This window comes from Rhipicephalus sanguineus, chromosome 4 (assembly GCF_013339695.2).
Source record: "Rhipicephalus sanguineus isolate Rsan-2018 chromosome 4, BIME_Rsan_1.4, whole genome shotgun sequence".
NCBI classification, from domain to species: Eukaryota; Metazoa; Arthropoda; class Arachnida; order Ixodida; family Ixodidae; genus Rhipicephalus; species Rhipicephalus sanguineus.
This window is the reverse complement of record NC_051179.1, coordinates 179013632-179013884: the sequence shown is the minus strand read 5'-3', so window position 1 is coordinate 179013884 and position 253 is coordinate 179013632.

The window sequence follows — 253 nt, the reverse complement described above, 5'->3', positions numbered from 1 at the left end:
TAGTCAAATCCCGCTACAACGAAATTGACGAGACGCGCGAAAAAGTTTGTTGTCGCGGAATTTCATTGCAGCGAAATTTCATCTATAGACCACAAAAGTTCGGAAGATCTGATGATCATGTCTCGTCCTTTGGTCCCAGCTAGCGCATGCATTGTCCTTTGCATTTAACTCTCGCTAACTCGGACGTACTTGGCCGCACACCGAGTGAATGTATTTTCTCACGTATAAAACGCGCAAAATATACATAAAATTT